Raw genomic sequence first — 16,876 nt, forward strand, 5'->3', positions numbered from 1 at the left:
TATTATAGTGTCTCAGTTTCTTTTGACCAGAATCAGAATTGCTGCCTTGAGGGCCACAAGGCAGTATTGGTGATGGGACCAGTGTGTGTGGATGTGTAGAGTATTCACTGAACCATGCTGAAAGGGGTTAAGGGCATCTGGTGTCCATGTCATGCTCTGAACATCAAGCCATGTGCGTTTGCAGCCATCCCGACAAAGAGGCTTCTTGGTAATTCACAGTAAGTGTCCATGTAGGTGAGTGACATCTCAGGCCACCGTTTTATGCCTTCTTTCTTTTTCCCAGTTCTGCCTTCCCAGGACTCTGCGTATCTCAGGACTTCGTAGACCACTAAAAGCAGGAAGAAAAAATGAGCACATTCAAGGTGAGTGGGGCATGCCTTATACAATTATACAATATTCCTTTTTGTGGTTATGTCATATTCCTGTTGATGTACCTTTTTATTTTTAACCACTTCTCACTGATAGGCATTTAGATGGTTTAAGAGTTTTATTATTTTAAGCAACACTGCAGTGACAGGTTTTCTAGATAAAACCTTTTACGACAAAAGCTGATTCTGAAAAAATCTGCCAATTTTTTGTTCTCAGTGTACTAAACCCATTGCCGTCGAATCGATTCCGACTCATAGCAACCGTATAGGACAGAGTAGAACTGCTGCACAGAGTTTCCAAGGAGTGGCTGGTGGATTCGAATTGCAGACGTTTTGGTTAGCAGCCATAGCTGTTAACCACTGCACCACCAGGACTTCCCCTCGGTGTACTAGGAGCTCAACATTGAAAAGGTACATTTGACATATGGTACACTGGCTGTTTGGTAGATGGAATATTCAAATAAGGCCCAGTGCATCAGGGCCTAGCTGCTGCTTCACACCCATGTTGTTGGATGTTATCACATAAGAAGAGCTAGCTCGAGCTTCCTCATGCCTGAGTCTTACTCTGGATGTTTTATTTACTGATCTGTTTTTTTCCTTCATGTTTTATTTCGTTTTCTCAATGTAATGCATAACCTCAGTTTAAAACATCCCAGCATAACACTGGAAGATTTGCCAGGCAGTTACATTCTGTCACTGCATTTACTCCTCAGAGCAGCTCATGAGGAGGTGCTTCATCTCGTCTTCATTTTAAACAGGTGAAATATGAGGAACCTGCTGAGGTTCCTACAGGAAACCAAGGATCAGGAGTGTTCGGCATTTTGTTCAAGTAAAAGAGAGAGTCAGGAGGAAAGAGAACGGGTTCTCCATTAGCGACCCGTGCCTTGTAGTGTGGGTGCCTAAGATGGCTATGATTTAAAAAATGGAAAATAATAGGTGTTAGGGAGGATGTGGAGAATTTAGAAACCTTGTCCATTGCTTTTGGGATTGTGAAATGGTACAGCCACTATGAAAACTGTTTGGCAGTTCCTCAAAAACTTAAATATAGAATTACTGTATGACCCAGCAATTCCACTCCTAGGTATATACTGAAAAGAATTGAAAGCAGGACCAAAAACATACTTGTACACCCATGTTCATTGCAGCACTATTCATAATAGCTAAAAGGTAGAAACAGCCTAAGTGTCTGTCAACAGATTAATAGATAAACAAAACGAGGTATGTCCATACAAAAGATTATTACTCAACTATAAAGAGAAATGGAGTCCTGATACATGTTGTAACATGGATGAACCTTGAAAACATTATGCTGAGTGAAGAAAGTCAATCACAAAGGGACAAATATTATACGATCCTACTTATACGAAATATCTAGAATAGGTAAGTGTATAGAGACCAAAGTTTACTAGTGATTACGAGGAGCAGGCAAGAAGGAGGGGGGAAGGAGGACTCATTGCTTAGGAGACACTGAGCGTCTGTTAGGGGTAATGGAAAACTTAGGAAATGGATGGTGGTGATGGTTGAACATCATGGTGAACATAATGTCACCAAATTGTACATGTAAAAAATGTTGAAATGGCAAGTATTTTGTTATATATGTATTTAACTACATACAAACACACACGAGAAAACTGCTCTCATTTCAGGCATCTGTTGCAAGCTCATAAGTCTCCGGGCCATCTGCACTTTTGACCAGCTGGCTACAAATTTGGCAATACTTGCTACCCTCTTGGGTTTGGTAATTCTCTGGAATATTTCACAGAACTCAAGGAAGACTATAGTTACCATAATAATTCTATTATAGCAGGAGAATATAAATCATAACCAGCCAAAGGGAGAGATGTATAAGACGAGGCTTGAGAGGGTCCCAATACAAAGCTTTCATTGTCTTCAAGGAATCATCACTCTCCTGGCACATTGATGTGTTAACAATATGCAGAATATTGTCAACCAGGGAAGTTCACCTAAGTGTTGGTGTCCAGAATTTTTAACAGGATTTCATTGCATAGGCACGATTGATTGGATCAAGACCACACCCTTCCCGTCCTGGAAGTTGGGGTGATATCACGTGGCTGAAAGCCCCAAACCTCTTGTCACATGGTTGGCCTTTCCGGCTGTACCAGGATGTGCCCATTCCCCATCCTGAGATTGAAACAATCAGGTGTGGTCCCAGGAGCCCACAGTAATAACAAAGACACTCCAGTCACTGGAAAAATTCCAAGGCTACATTAGGAACCAGGGACAAAGCCAGCCAAATTCTTCGTTACACATCTGAAATAATATGTAGCCATGAAATGGAAAGAAATAGTTAACAATAATGAAAATAAATAATAATAATAGCTAATGTTAGTTCTGGAGCCCTGGTGGCACAGTGGTTAGGTTAAGAGCTACAGCTGCTGACCGAAAGGTTGGCAGTTCGAATCCACCAGCCACTCCCTGGAAACCCTACGGGGCGCCGTTCTACTCTGTCCTATGGTGTAGCTAAGAGTTGGAATCAACTCAGCGGCAATGGGTTTGGTTTTTGGTTTTGAATGTTTGTTCGTGGAGTCCCTGGGTGGCGCATGTGGTTAAACGCTCAACTACTAGCCAAAAGGTTAATGGTTTGAAGCCACTTAGAGGTACCTCAAAATACAGTCCTGGCTATCTGCTTTGGAAAGGTCACAGCCTTGAAAAGGCTGTGGAGCAGTTCTACTCTGTGCATATGGGTTTGCCATGAGTCAGAATTGACTAAGTGGAAACTAATAATGACAACATTTGTTAAGTACTTAGTCTTAATTACTTAGTCACACTCTGTTCCAAGTGCTATATATATTGCTTCCTCTACTCCCTGAACCCAACCCCATTGCCATCTAGTTGATTTTGACTCATCGCGACCCTATAGGACAAAGTAGAACTGCCCCATAGGATTTCTAAAGCTGTAAATCTTTACAGAAGCAGACTGCCACATCTTTCTCCTGCTATTCCGTGAAAGACCCTTGTAATTTAAGGCCATCATACATAGAGGAAAGAAAGGTGTGTAGAGGGACTTGTCCAAGGTGACATGGCTAGTAAGGGACAGATCCTTGAGATGTGTGCTTAGGCATGGTGGCTCCAATGCAGTACACTCAATGCTGCAATTAATAGATGTGGTGTGTGACTTGAGAGTACAGAAGACAAACTGCATACCTGTTCAAGAAACCAAACCAAACCCATTGGCATCGAGTTAATTCCGCCTCATGGCGACCCCCTGGGTAGAAGGATAGAGTAGAACTGCTCCATAGGGGTTTGTTTCTTTTTATTTATTTATTTATTGCTATTTTTCTTATTGTGGTAAATACATAGGTAACAGAACATTTGCCATGTCTATGATATTCACATGTACAGTTTGGTGACATTAATTATGTTCATGTTGTTCAACCATCACCATTAACCATTCCTGAATTTTTCCATCACCCTTACCAGAAGCTCGGTGCACCCTAAGCATAACTCATCTAGTTGTGAGAGAAAGGAACTCTGTATATTTTTTTCACAGTCAAATAATGTGTTTTAAACTTTGATGTGCTCTTAAAACACCATATAATAGTGAAAATTGAAAAAGTCTTTTCAAGTCACTTAGTTGCAGGGAGCCTCAGAGTAGTGTTTTCTCAGGCAAATAATGTGTTTCAACGTGTTTAAATTACCTAATTGTGAGTGAGACTCAAAACAGAGTTTTCTCAATCAAAGTGTGTAGTCAAAGAAAGGGTTGCCATCGAGTTGATCACAACTCATGGTGACTCCGTGTGTTACAGAGTACAGCTGAGCTCCATAGCGTTTTCTTGGCTATAATCTTTATGGAAGCAGATCACCAGGCCTTTCTTCTTCTGTGGTACCACTGGGTGGGTTCAAACCACCAACCTCTAGGTTACTGGTCGAGCACAAACTGTTTGCACCACCCAGGGACCTACCTGTCCAAGACAGATTCCCAGAAGCTTGCTAGTAAGGCAGACAGTAAAGAAAACTGTCCAGGGTTAGCGTGTGAGAGAGGAGAAAGGTGGGTGCTATCAAATTCTGTTGAAACTAAATTGGCAAACTTTTCTGGGGCAGTTGGCAAAATGTATCAAAAGTAAACCATTTGTGTCCCAACATGCAACATTTAGAGTTCTAGGGGTTTACTCTCTGAGGACACCAAGTAAAAACACAAAGACACCAAGTAAAAACACAGTTGATTGCCGCACCTTGGGTGAAGCTAAGGAAAACCAGCGTATGGTATTGGCAGGATAGAAGGAGAAGAGCTGGGAAGTCTACATACTGGCTCATGTTCTCCCAGAACCTGAAACAATTCTTCACACCTCCCAATTTCTCCCAACCTTTTCAGTGCTGCCCCATTTCAAGTAGGCAATAGTTCTAAGACAGGGCATACTTGTGCTTGATGTTGTAGGAAGCAGTGACATTCAAGGACGTGGCTTTGGTTTTCACTGAGGAGGAGCTGGGGCTGCTGGACTCTGCCCAGAGGACACTGTACCGAGATGTGACGGTTGAGAATTTCAGGAACCTGGTGTCCGTGGGTGAGGACAGCCTCCCTCTGGAGAGTCTTCTTCTCAGGTGTTCAAGGCTTTAGAGCTTTTGAAATGGTCACCTGAGTTTGAGAACCTAACAATTTTGGAATAAAATAAGGTAGAAAACACCAGCCTTCATTAGGAAAGAAGCAACACATTGTAGCACAAACTCTGGCCGATCATAGGAATGGTGTGAGAGCCAGTTGGGAGAGATTTAATGAAAGTAGTTATTTGTTAGAAGTAGGTCAACCTATGTTTTAGTAACACATAGTTATGCATATATGTCTGGGTCTTGAAATAAATGGTACTTTTTTTTTTTTTTAATTGTACTTCAGGTGAAGGCTTACAGAACAAATAGTCTCTCATGAAACAGCAGTATACATATTGTTTTATGACATTGGTTAACAACCCCACAACATGTCAACCCTCTCCCTTTTTGACCTGTTTTTTTGGTGAAAATATACATAGCCAAAGATACACCTAAATGGTACTTTTTTTCAAGAGGTTCATGTTAGAAAAAATATTTGAAAATCACTGCTTTTGATTACTTGATGAGCAGCAGCAGGACCCAAATTTTCAGTAAATTGTACCTTTAGTGTCTTCAATTAAAATATGTGACTTCACATGTTCATGGGGTATCAACCCTTCAAACAGGAAATATTCTACTTCGGAAAAAAAAGTTTTGAATGATAAAGACGGCAGCCCAAAGAAGGGGGAATTCAGGTCAGAATCAGCAAAGGGGGGTCCTTGTAGGTGTTGGTCCATGGTTTTTACTTCTTGCCCCTGCAGTTGCTGTCACTCTGGTCCAAATTGCCAGACCTCTTGCCTGGATTATGGTAGCAGCTTTTGTGCTGATTGCTCTGCTTCCACCTTTCCCCTCCTACAGTCCATTCTACGTGTAGTAGCCAAAGTGATGCTTTGGAAATGTAGGTCTGATGGTTGTTCTTTGCTTAAAACCCTTTATGAATCCTTTTTTTTTTTTTTTTAACTTAAAACCTCTTAAAATGGCACATAGAGTCCTATGTGGTCTAGTCTTCAGCACCCCGCTCCCCGCCCCACCCCACCCCCCGCTTCTTGAGGTACCTGTCTTGTCTCTTTCCTCTTGCTCAGTGTATTCCTGCCACATTGTCCTCGTTGCTTTTTCTCAAATATGTCAAGGATACTGTATTAGTCTCCCGTTGCTGCCTCGAAAAATTGATACTCTCACAGTTCTGTAGATCAGAAGTCTGATATGGGCATCACTGGGCTGAAATCAAGTTGTCAGCAGGGCTGCATCCCTATCTGGAGACAATTCATTTTCTTGCCTTTTCTAGCTTCTGTTGTTAGGTGCGGATGAGTCACTTCCAACTGATAGCGACCCTGTGTGTAACAGAACGAAACACTGCCGGACCTGTGCCATCCTCACAATCGTTGTTGTGCTTGAGCCCATTGTTACAGCCACTGGGTCAGTCCGTCTCATTGAGGGTCTTCCTCTTTCTCAATGACCCTTTACTTTACCAAGCATGATGTCCTTCTCCAGGGACTGACCCCACCTAGTAACATGTCCAAAGTATGTGAGACTCAGTCTCGCCATCCTTGCTTCTAAGGAGCATTCTGGTTGTACTTCTTCCAAGACAGATTTGTTTGTTCTTTTGGCAGTCCACGGTATATTCAGTATTCTTCTCCAACACCACAAAATTCAAAGGCATCAGTTCTTCTTCAGTCTTCCTTATTCATCGTCCAGCTTTCGCATGCATATGAAGCGATTGAAAACACCATGGCTTGGGTCAGGTGCACCTTAGTCTTCAAAGTGACATCTTTGCTTTTCAACACTTTAAAGAGATCTTTTGCAGCAGATTTGCCCAATACAATGTGTCTTGATTTCCTGACTGTTGCTTCCATGGGTGTTGATTGTGGATCCAAGTAAAGAGAAATCCTTGACAACTTTAGTCTTCTCTCCGTTTATCATGATGTTGCTTATTGGTCTAGTTGTGTGGATTTTTGTTTTCTTTATGTTGAGGTATAATCCATACTGAAGGCTGTGGTCTTTGATCTTTATTAGTAAGTGCTTCATGTTCTTCACTTTGAGAACGCAAGGTTGTGTCACCTGCACAAGCAGGTTGTTAATGAGTCTTCCTCCAATCCTGATGTCCCATTCTTCATATAGTCCAGCTTCTCAAATTATTTGCTCAGCATACCGATTGAATAAGTATGGTGAAAGGATACAACCCAGATGTACAGCTTTCCTGACTTTAAGCCATGCAGTATTCCCTTGTTCTGGTCAAATGACTGCCTCTTGATCTATGTACAGGTTCCTCATGAGCACAATTAAGTGTTCTGGAATTCCTATTCATCGCAATGTTATCTATAATTTGTTGTCATCTAGACAGTCAAATGCCTTTGCATAGTCAGTAAAACACAGGTAAACATCTTTCTGGTATTCTCTGCTTTCAGCCAGTATCCATCTGACATCAGCTATGATATCCCTGGTTCCACGTCCTCTTCTGAATACGGCTTGAATTTCTGGCAGTTCCTTGTCGATGTACTGCTGCAACCGCTTTTGAGTGATCTTCAGGAAAATTTTTCTTGTGTGTGATATTAATGATATTGTTCAATAATTTCCACATTCTGTTGGATCACCTTTCTTGGGAACAGGCATAAACAGGGATCTCTTGCAGTCAGTTGGCCAGGTAGTTGTCTTCCAGATTTCTTGGCATAGACGAGTGAGCACTTCCAGCACTGCATCTGTTCATTGAAACGTCTTTGTTGGCATTCCGTCAGTTCCTGGAGGCTTGTTTTTCTCCAATGCCTTCAGTGCAGCTTGGACCTCTTCCTTTAGTACCATCAGTTTCTGATCATATGCTGCCTCTGAAATGGTTGAATGTCACTCAGTTCTTTTTGGTTCAGTGACTCTGTATTCCTTCCATCTTCTTTGGATGCTTCCTGCATCATTTAATATTTCCCCGGTAGAATCCTTCAATATTGCAACTCTAGTCTTAAATTTTTTCTTTAGTTCTTTCAGCTTGAGAAATGCTGAGTGTGTTCTTCCCTTTTGGTTTTCTATCTCCAGGTCTTTGCACATGTCATTATAATACTTTACTTTGTCTTCTGGAGCCACCCTTTGAAATCATCTCTTCAGCCCTTTTACTTCGTTATTTCTTCCTTTTGCTTTAGCTAGTTGACATTCAAAAGCAAGTTTCAGAGTCTCTTCTGACATCCATTTTGGTTTTTTCTTTCTTTTTTGTCTTTTTAATGACCTCTTGCTTTCTTCATGTATGATGTTCTTGATGTCATTCCATTACTCGTCTGGTCTTCAGTCATTAGTGTTCAGTGCGTCAAATCTATTCTTGAGGTGGTCTCTAAATTCAAGTGGTATATACTCAAGGTCGTACTTTGACTCTCATGGACTTGTTGTAATTATCTTCAGTTTAAACTTGAACTTGCATATGAGCAGTTGATGGTCTGTTCCTCAGTTGGCCCCTGGCCTTGTTCTGACTGATGATATTGAGCTTTTCCATCGTCTCTTTCCACAGATGTAGTCAATTTGATTCCTGTGTATTCCATCTGGCGAGGTCCACACGTGTAGTCACTGTTTATGTTGGTGAAAAAAAGGTACTTGCAATGAAGAAGTCGTTGGTCTTGCAAAATTCTATCACGTGATCTCTGGCATCATTTCTGTCACTAAGGCCGTATTTTCCAACTTTCACATTCCAGTCACCAGTAGTTATCAATGCATCCTGATTGCATGTTTGATCAATTTCATACTGTAGAAGTTGGTAAAAATCTTCAGTTTCTTTATCTTTGTCCTTAGTGGTTGGTTTGTAAATTTGAATAATAGTCATATTAATTTGTCTTCCTTGTAGGCGTATGGATATTATCCCATCACTGACAGTGTTGTACTTCAGGATAGATCTTGAAATGATAGTAGACCGTACGATTGTCTGATTCATAGTGGCCTGTACCAGTCCATTTGAGCTCATTAATGCCTAGGGTATTGAATGTTTATGCATTCCATTTCATTTTTGACGATTTCTAATTTTCCTAGATTCATACTTCGTACATTCCACGTTCCGATTATTAATGGATGTTTGCAGCTGTTTCTTCTCATTTTGAGTCATGCCACATCAGCAAATGAAAGTCTCAAAAGCTTGACTCCACGTCATTAAGGTCAACTCTACTTTGAGGAGGCAGCTCTTCCCCAGTTGTCTTTTGAGTGCCTTCCAACCAGAGGGGCTCATCTTCTGGCACTATATCAAACAATGTTCCGCTGCTATTTATAAGGTTTTTACTGGCTATTTCTTTTCAGAGGTAGGCCGCTGGGTCCTTCTTTCTAGTCTGTCTTAGTCTGGAAGCTCAGCTGAAACCTGTTCGCCATGGGTGACCCTGCTGGTATTTGAATACCAGTGGCGTAGCTTCCAGCACGCAGTAATACGCAAGCCCCCACAGTACGAAAAACTGACAGACACATTGCTTCTAGAGGCTGCCAAAGTCCTTGGCTTGTGGTCTCCTTCCTCCATGTTCAAAGCCAGCAACATTGCATCACTCTGACCATTCTTCTGTGGTCACATTTCCCCCTGACTCTGCTGCCTCGCTCTTCACCTTTAAGGACCCCTTTGAATACATTAAATCACCAGATTTTGTAGGATAATCTTTGTATTTTAAGTCAGCTGATTAGCGACTTTAATTCCATCTGCCACATTAATTTCCCTTTGCCATGTAACTAACATATTCTCAGTTTTAGGGATTAGGATTTGGAAATCTTTGTGGAACCTTTATTTTGCCTTCTAGATGCCTCTGCCTCACACCCATGTACTTGCTCTCTCTGCCTGGAATACTCTTTCACCTGAAATCTTCCTGACCCCCTTCCTTACTTCATTCAAGTCTTTGCTCTGTTTTAATATCATGAAAGACCCCTTCTCTGACCTATCTATTTAAAATACCATCCTCTCATTGCTGTCCTTTCTCTGTTTTATTTTCTGTCCCATATTGTTGTTTACTTGCCTATTGCCTGTATCTCCCCACTGGAATGTTATCTCCAGGAGTGGAGGAATTTCATTTGTTTTGTTTGTTGCTGTCACCTTGGGGCCTAGAATTATCCTCATACATGGCAGATATTTGTACATATTTTTTGACTTAAGGAATGAGTTTATGCCACCTCACTGAGTCATGGAGATAGCTAATAGTTGTTGCACAAACCCAAATGAGTGAAGCACGTTGCACACCATTTGGTGTCCTCTGATGAATACCTAACCAAGTTCTACTTTCTTAGGTGCCTTTGTGGTGAGTACATGTTTGTGTGCGGGCACTTGACCTACATCCCAGGGAACTTTTAAACATTGTGGTTGTGACCATGCTGAGTAACAAGCTTTCCCTTTGGCTTTCCTGGAGCCTTCCATAGGGGAGTGTATTCATTTGTTGGAAGAAAGACTTTTATATAAGAATTCTAATGTCTACTTCTGAGACACGCCCCCCAGAGAAGGGGAGGAAAAAATCTCTTTCCCGAGGTGCCAGACAATAACTAGACAAGCTTCTTTCTCTCGGAAGATTTGACAGTTAGAGCCCATTCAGTTCTTCCAAAGTCCACATCCACATCACTGCCCCGGATTTCCCCTTCGCTATGCTGGACAGGAAACATTTAGGATGAGAGTAACATGAATCACACAAGCTGAGTGTTGCCTTATTATTGATCATCTGTGGTTCAAAAATATGGCGTACATTTTTTTTTCCTACAAATTTAGCCATTCAACAAGTGCTAAAGAATATAGATTTCACGTGATTTTCCTTTTATAATGATCTGGTGTTTCATTTTGAACTGTTGACTGTTAAAATCTGGAAAGAATCATGAGACTGCCCATTTAAAATTGTCACATCCTCAAACAGACTCCTGCTCCCCCTCCAAAAATTACTATTTTAAAGTGATGGTTTATTAAATGTAACCATAAACTACAAGCCCTCCCAAAAGGTACACACTTAACCTGTTGTTTTTCCAAGTTTCCACCATTGGAACTTATGGTTCCATTTGAACCATTTGTTTAATTATGGCCTTGGTAACTTCCTCAACCAAACTCTTACAGCTTTTCTGAGCGTGAGCCATAGGAAGAAACATGTGTCTCATTGTAACCAGGGGAAACATTTCATTTCTACATAGATTTTACAAGGCATTTCATGTCGGGACATCTTTTGTGCTTGTGTTGATGCTCTGATACTTTCTGCTCTGTTTCATTTTCTAACTGCGTGTCACAGGCTATTAAATGTGTTTCACAGATCAAAACGAGCTGCAGTCTTCAATTTGAAAAATGGTTGTGAAAGTCTAATTTATCTACATCCTAAGTTTTTCCACATGCTGTTTTCAAAGAGATATCCCAGAGCCTCAGGAGTCAGTGCATAGGCCCTTGTGCTTTGTTTTCACCCGACGTGATTTTTAAACCTTTAACTTTCTCATCAGCAGCACACTGTGTTGGACCCTGTATCTGGTACACCCTTTCACCTTCCCCTCATAATTGCAGTTTCCTATTTCAGATCATATACTTGGAAGAGCTTTTTTGCTTCTATGACTTGACTTAGATGCTCACATAAAAGTCAAACTGGGATGCATTTATTCATTCAGTGTGTATTTATTGAGTGCCCACCATATGCCAGGTACTGTTCTAGGCAGTGGTGATAAAGCAAGAAGTAGTATAAACGCTTGTCCTTATGATCCTGCCTTGTGGTGGGAAAGACGCGTGATAAACTACAAATGACTTATGGTATGTTAGATGGTAATGAGTGCCGTGTAGAACATAAACAGGGTCAAGAGGACAGATCACCAGAGATGAAGTGGCAAGGACCATTTTTTATTTTACATTGACCTCATTGATGGGCTGGCATTTGAGTAGAGACCTAAAAGTGAGGAGCTATCTATGCAGCTCTCTGGAAATAGTCCCAGGCAGAATCTAAGTCTCTTTCTAGGATTGGTTTTCAGAGTTTGCAGTGTGCCCTGACCCTGTCCTTCACTCACGTTCTGTTTGTAGAAGATTAGGTTCTGCTTTTTCACTCCCCACCCCCTCGGAGATCTAAATTACTGTCAGATTTCAGAATAGTGTATGTTATCATTTCAACTTTCTTCCCTCTTTGGTCCCCGCTTTGGCCTAATGGAGGAAACTTCCTGGAAGGAACTAAAGGTCCAAAGCTCATAAGCTGTGTTTTCAGCACTATGTGATGCTATTTTGTCCCAAATCTGCAAGTGATTTAAACCATTCCAGGACCTCACATTCCCCTTAACACTGGAGTAGCTGTCTGATAAAATAACCCCAGGCAGAGTTATATAGAGGTCCTTCATCAATGTCTTCTGAAACAAAAGGCAGCTATTAATTGACCATTCCTACTGGAAGGGAAGCTAATCTCTCTTCTTTAACATTTCTTCAGAAGTACATACTTTTTTACTTAAGAACTTTACTGGGGAAAAAACAATCTCTAAACGTTTAATATGTTTACATATGTTTGTATAAATTTAGAAACTGGAATACTAATAAGGATAAGCATTTTAGAAAAGATGTTTCTAGAGTTAAATTATTTTAGAGTTGGTCAGGCTGGTTTTCAGTAGTTTTTATCTAAAGTATTACAGTGAAACCTGTGAAAGCCAGAACTTGATGGGACTGCCTTGGTTTTCCAGGTCTTGCAGGTGGTCCGCCTTTGACAGGGTGCAGTCTCAAAGCTTTTCTATCGCTTGTTCTAGTGGAAAATATTTGAGTTTTCCTCCTTTGACAGGTTTCTGCATTACACAGGTTCCGGCTTTTGCAGTTTTTATTGTATCTGTATCAACAGAAAAAAATTAGATTAGTTGTACGTGTTTTGCAGAATTTCCAGGAAAACTTTTAATATATATGTGAAGGTTAATTTTGTGTGTCATCTTCGGTAGGCCATGGTTCCCAGTTTTGACCAAACAGTGGTGTAGTTGCTATGATGGAATAGTTACATGTGTCCAAAGCAGCTGGCCTTGGGTATTGCTGATTACCTTCCATAATGTAGTGTAATCACTTTCCATAATCTAATCTTATATAATGTGATCAGTCAGTCAGTTGAAAAGGAAACTCCCATCGGGTGTGTTCTGCCTCCAAACTATAAATAGATATTTTGGCAGAAGTCTCTCACAAACACAGGGAAAGAGAAATGTCATATAGGGATCATCTACAAGCCAAGGAATCAAGGAACTCCTAGGACTACTGACAAGAAACGAATTGACACAGCCGAGATTATGATTTGGACTTTTAATGTCTAGAACTGTGAGAAAATAAATTTCTGTTCTGTTAAGTGACCCACTTGTGGTATTTGCGTTACATTAGTACTAGTTAACTAAGACAATATATTAGTTTTCTAGAGCTGCCATAACGAAATACTGCAAACCAAGTGACTTGTAAGAGTAGAAATGTATTGTCTCACGGTTCTGGAGGCTAGAAATCCAAATCACCTTGTTAGCTGGACCATATTCCCTTCAAGGTCTCCTCTATGGGACGATCCTTTCTTGTCTCGTTTAGCTTCTGGCAATCCCAGGCATTCCTTGGCTTGCAGCTGAACTGTCATATGATGTTCTTTTGTCTCTCTCTGTCTCTGTGTCTCTTCTCTTTTATAAAGACATCAGTCCATTGAATTAGGACCCACCTACTCCATTATGGCCTTATGTTAACTGATAATGTTGTCAAAGACCCTATTTCCAAACAAGGTTGCTTCACAGAAACCAGGGGTTCAATCTTCAACATATCATTTTGGGGGACACATTTCCAATCATGACAATATAAAATAAACACAGGTATTTGATATTTACAATATGTTGTTGTTGTTAGCTGCCATCAAGTTGGCCCCTTATTCATAGTGACCCCATGTATAATGGGATCGGACCATTGTGACCCACAGGATTTTCATTGGCTGATTTTCAGAAGTAGTTCACTAGACCTTTTTTTCCCAATTTGTCTTAGTCTGGCTACTCTGCTGAACCTTATTCAGTATCATAGCAACCCATAAGTCTCCACTGACAGATGAGTGGTGGCAGCACTTCAGGTGCATAGACCCAAATATGAAAAGTATTGATTACGTTATTGCTTTTCCTTGCAATTCCATGTGATGTATATTTTATATACATTATATATCTTCATAATTTATTAGTTTCATAATTTGCTATCTAAGATTATATGCTAACTTTGTAATTCAATAAAAATAGCAACAAGGTAACACTCGGAATCATTATTTACTTGTTTGTTTGTTTTTTGATTAAGTCTTTGCTTTCTAACTTCTCTGTTATATAGGAGGCTTGGTGTGCTCTAACAGGTCTCATTAATGCTTAGTGGATAGGAGCCTACTGGACCACATTTTTCTTTCTGTAGGCTTGTAAACCAGAGAACATTATACACAGTGAAAATGTCAAACTGAATCATTCCTGGGTTAGTTAAAATCTCATGCTGTGTCCTAAGTGTGAAATCTTGAAACTTGACTGAACAAAGCTTTCACTTTTCTACATCTCTGAATTCTCTGTCATCATAGGAGGCAAGATCATCCACAGTGAGATGGAGACTTCTCCAGAAGAACGACCACATGAGGAGCTTTTCTGCTGGCAAATCTGGCAACAAATTGCAAGTGACTTACCCAGATATCAAGACTCCATGATAAATAGTTCTCAGTTCCACAAACAAGGTAATTCCCCCTGCCAGGTTGGGGCAAGACTATCTTTTATTCATACAGGAGAGAAACCTGATCAGTGTAATTAGTGTAAAAAAACCTTCAGTGATGTCTCCAGCTTTGATCTTCATCAGCAGTCACACTCAGGAGAGAAGTCTCATACCTGTAGTGAGTGTGGAAAAAACTTCTGTTATAGCTCTGTTCTTTATATTCATCAGCGAGTTCACATGGGAGAGAATGGATTTAAGTATGATGGGTATAGTAAGACATTCAGTCAGAGGTCACATCTGCAAACTCATCAGAAAGTCCATGCTGTAGAGAAACCACACAAATGTGAGGCATGTGGGAAAGGCTTCCGTTCTAGGTTTGCACTTAATTTTCATTGCAAAATTCACACGGAAGAGAAGCCTTCTAAATGTGAGGAATGTGGAAGAGCCTTCATTCATGCTTCGTATCTTCGGGAACATCAGAGAATACAGACTGAGGAGAATACACACATTTCAAATGTGATGAATGTGGCGAGAACTTTCGTCGTAGGTCAACACTTAGTATCCATTACATGCTCCACACGGGAGAGAAACCATACAAATGTGAAGACTGTGGGAAAGACTTCTGTCAGTCTGCTGGTCTTCGGAGCCATCAGAGAATCCATAGTGGAGAAAAACCATTCCAATGTGAAGTGTGTGGGAAAAACTTTAGTCGGAGATCACACCTTCGATCTCATCTGGGAGTCCACACAACAGAGAAACCTTACAAATGTGTTCTGTGTGCAAAGAGCTTTATGATGAAATACAATTATAAATTTCATCTGGTAGTTCACATTGGAGATAAACCCTATAAATGTGAGGTATGTGGGAAGTGCTTTAGTTGTAGAGTAGATTATAATATTCATTGTAGAATCCACACAGGAGAGAAACCCTATAATTGTGAAGAGTGTGGGAAGGACTTCAGCCGTAGATCAGCACTTAAAGATCATTGTAGAGTGCACACAGGAGAGAAACCTTATAATTGTGAGGAATGTGGAAAGAGCTTCAGTCGTCAACCAGAAAGAACTTAATGTTCATTGCAAATTCCACAGGCGAGAGAAACCTTATAATTGTGAGGAATGTGGCAGGGCCTTCATTCAGGCTTCACGTTTCCGGGAGCATCAGAAAATCCACACTGGAGAGAAACCATTCAAATGTGATACATGTGGTAAAAACTTCCATTTAAAATCAACACTTTATAATCATTGCAAAATCCACACAGGAGAACAACCGTACAAATGTGAGGAGTGTGGGAAGGGCTTCAACTTTTCCTCAAATCTTTCTGTCCATAAGAGTGTCCGTACAAGAGAGAAACCATATAATTGTGCAGAATGTGGGAAGCAGTTTAGTAGGGGTTCCTATCTTCAGAAACATCAGAGAGTTCACAGTGGAGAAAAGCCACTCAAATGGAAGAGTGGAAAGAGATCTGGTCAGAATTCACACCCTCAATCCCATCAGAGGGTTCATAATGGAGAAAAGCCGTACAGATGTGAAGAGGGTAGGTAGGACTTCAAGTGGAACTTGAATCTTGATAATCATAAGAGAGTCCACATGGATGGGAGAGGAACCATATAAGTATTGGAGTGTGATAAATAATTGTATGTGAAGTTGTCAGCTTTGTTAGAGTGCCCACACTGGAGAGAAATCATACAAGTCTGATATGTTTGGTAATATCTTCCATCATTCTTTAGAACTTCAGAGAATTCACCGTGGAGAGAAACCTTACAAATATGAGACATGCATTAGCACTTCTGGATGAGTTCATATCTTCTAAGTCCGAAAAATACATCCAAAATGAAAGTCATTGCCATCGAGTCAGTTCTGACTCATGGTGACCCCGTGTGTTACAGCATAGAATTTCCCCATAGGGTTTTCTTGGCTGTAAGGAGCCCTGGTGGTGTAATGGTTAAGTGCTTGGCTGCTAACCAAAAATTTGACAGTTCGAACCCACCAGTTCAAACATCAGAATGTCCACAGTAGCGAAAAGCCATTCAGATGTGAAGAGAGGGAAGAGATTTGTTCAGAATTCACAACTTCAGTTCCATCAGGTTCCACACTGGAGAAAAGACATACAGATGTGAGGAGTGTGAGAAAAGCTTCAGGTGAAACTGGAATCTTGAAAAAACATCAGAGGGTCCACAGGGGAAGGAATCATACTGGTGTGGGGAGTGTGGTAAGTACTTCAGTCAGGCTTCAAGTCTTCAACTTTATCACTGTCCACATTGGAGAAAAACCGTACAAATGTAATGTGTTTGGTAAAATCTTTTGTCGCTCTTGAGAGCTTCAGTATCAGAGAATTCACACAGGAGAGAAAACTTCAAAATGTGAGACATGTGGTTAG

General features: G+C 40.7%; 1 pseudogene; it reads left to right on the top strand.

Moving 5' to 3' along the window:
• Positions 1-347: 347 nt before the first annotated feature.
• On the top strand, positions 348-16,876 carry LOC101353450 (zinc finger protein 234-like; annotated as a pseudogene).

The sequence above is a fragment of the Trichechus manatus genome, unplaced genomic scaffold, assembly GCF_000243295.1.
Source record: "Trichechus manatus latirostris isolate Lorelei unplaced genomic scaffold, TriManLat1.0 scaffold00216, whole genome shotgun sequence".
Lineage (NCBI taxonomy): Eukaryota > Metazoa > Chordata > Mammalia > Sirenia > Trichechidae > Trichechus > Trichechus manatus.